The sequence below is a fragment of the Malus sylvestris genome, chromosome 17 (genome assembly GCF_916048215.2).
Source record: "Malus sylvestris chromosome 17, drMalSylv7.2, whole genome shotgun sequence".
NCBI lineage: Eukaryota > Viridiplantae > Streptophyta > Magnoliopsida > Rosales > Rosaceae > Malus > Malus sylvestris.
In genome coordinates, this window is record NC_062276.1 from 5030097 (window position 1) to 5032758 (window position 2662).

General features: G+C 34.0%; 1 long non-coding RNA gene across 1 annotated transcript; it reads right to left on the bottom strand.

Annotated features, from left to right (window-relative positions):
- Nucleotides 1-1497: 1497 nt before the first annotated feature.
- LOC126610318 (uncharacterized) lies at nucleotides 1498-2032 on the bottom strand. The gene is made up of 3 exons (XR_007618463.1): nucleotides 1790-2032; nucleotides 1654-1685; nucleotides 1498-1566 (listed from the first exon to the last, which is right to left on the bottom strand). It is a non-coding gene; the product is annotated as an uncharacterized LOC126610318 (long non-coding RNA).
- Nucleotides 2033-2662: the final 630 nt, after the last annotated feature.

The window sequence follows — 2662 nt, forward strand, 5'->3', positions numbered from 1 at the left end:
GAATTTGGAGTCTCTTGACGAAGCCGTTTACACTGCCTATCGCAATGTCTGTCTGTAAATGACCACTTTAATGTCCCTGAAGAATGACCCGGAGCAGTTTCCATACTTTTTCCTCCACGCACTCGACGACTTGACGTATTGTTGGTATAGGTCCAGCCCATGATGAAAGCACAAAGAAAGATTCATGCATACTCATGCATACGCTACCGAATTATAGCACATTACTAGTAAATTTTACCCGTTGTTGCGTGAGCAAAAATATAATTATCGATTATATTTTTAACATATACATAAGTAAAGACTAAGATAAACATTAAGTAGAAAATGGAGCAAATATTTTTACAAACTTGTCTAAGTTTATGTAACTTAGAGAAAAAGACATTGTCAAATGCCTTGTCATTGATATACAAAAATGGCTAGTCTAGTATTTCCCATCGACAGTCATCCCAGTGCTTCATTTGCATAATTACTTGAAAATAGAATATCCCATAAGAGCACATTTTCCTTGAAGCAGTCACTGCAAATAAAACAATTTGGATAAATCAAACATAAAACATAATTTTCATTTCAGAAGCTAATGATTGATCATTTATCTGGAAAAAAAATTAATGGGAAGCAAAGAACAAACATTGATTTATGAGTTACAGGATAAATCAAAACATTAGTTCATACGAAGATGTCAAACATAATAAGTTGTTTCTAGTTTTATCAAAAGCATTTAATTTCTATTGCAGCCAATTTAACCGCTTGAATGATAGTCACATACTCAGTTATAGCTTAAATTAAACCATTGATCTATCTGAAGAAGTTATGGATAATCAGCCATCCTTCCTTTTATTTGAAAATATTAAGGTATATCACATCAAATCCAACCATCATAACAATATACTCAGATACTTAACACCAAAATTGAACAGTTTGACACTGTACACAAAGGATTTACAAAATAAAAAAAAGAAACAAACCAAAACTTTCACCACAATAGATAACAATGTTAAGTTTTACTAAAATAAGTACTCACACAGAGTAGGCAACATTATTTAATCACAATTTTACACATTTTCAAATCTGCATATTTTTAGGTCTTGTATTTTTTCAACAAATATATTAGTTTGGCATTCTTAATCAGGGTCTTCAATCCAAAAACACTAAAATTGTTATCTTCACAACATTAAAGATTGCTGGTTGCCGTAGCCAGAGCGTTACCAATCATATAATCATATTGTCATTTTGGATTATTTACAATTAACTTGACCACAATTCATGCTAACTTTATTAATTGCAATGTAAATATTATTCAATCACTCACAACACACCATTTTCCCCTTTTCACAAAAAGCAGAGACACATTTTTCAATATTTATTGAGAAAAACTATTTGCAAATAGTCAAAACTGAAATATGCAAACAACAACCACAAAAAACTCACATGCAAACAAAACATAGTCCCTCCGAACAAAAAACAAAAAACCAAAAACGATTCAATCCAACAAAAATTATATAGCTTGACAATAAAGAGCTTGCAAAGCCGCAGAGAAAAACTGGAAAATTCGAGCAACAACGTTTGCTGCAAACCAAAAATCAAAGCAGATCAGTAAAGTACACCCAAAGCTTGAAAAAAATTAAATCACAGTCAGAAAAGTAGAATACTCACCAGTAAACGTTTGATCGTATCCTTAACTTTTCCTGAAACAAAAAATTCCTCTCTTTTTAAATTTTCAGGGAAAAATTGAACCACAAACAATCAAAATACCCAAATAAAAAATAAATTTAACAACAAAGAGATAAACCTGACCCAAAAAGGGCTTGCAAGCTTGCAGAATCAAAACCCTAAAATTCGAAGATGAATGTTTCCTGCAACCAAAAAACGAAATGAAACTAAAGAACCAGATGTAAAACACGAAGAAATAAAGAGAACGTAAGCAAAATAGGTGAAGAGCCGAACTATACAACAATCAATTAATTTCTTCCTAACCAAACAGAAAATAAAGCAACGCATGAACAAACACATCTAAACTAGAAGATATGGAGTGGAAGAGGTAGAAGACGAGCAAGAAACTCGTGTGAATTTCAATTAATAATACTCAAATATTAGTCTGAGGAGCAATGAGGCCATTGCTCCATTTAAGTAGCCTTTCCACTCAGAAATACCAACTCAGCATTCCATTACATAACCACTCACTAAAGGACAAACCCTTTTATTTACTAAATTGAAATTACGACAAAAGGAATAAAATGCATTTCCTAACATCACTCCCTCCTTAAAATCAACCTTGTCCACAAGGTTTCAGAGCTGAAATGTTGGGAATCTGGCATGAAAATCATCATAATCCTCCCAAGTAGCTGTGCTCTCTTCTTGTCCAACCCACTGTACTAGCAACTGAACACCTGCCTTGTCTTCCTTCTTGTAAATTCTCCTGGCAATTATTGCCAAAGGGGCATCTGATGGATGAGAGTCCCGCATCTGAGCTTCATCTGTCAGTGTTGGCAGAGCTGTTATGGGTGAATCCACATTTCCCATGTGCCTCTTGAGGCAGCTGACATGAAAAACAGGATGGATTTTTGTTCCCTCAGGTAGTTTGAGTTTGTAAGCAACAGGTCCTACTCTCTCCAATACCTCATAAGGACCGTAGTATCGAGGGTGTAGCTTGTGATAAGCATGT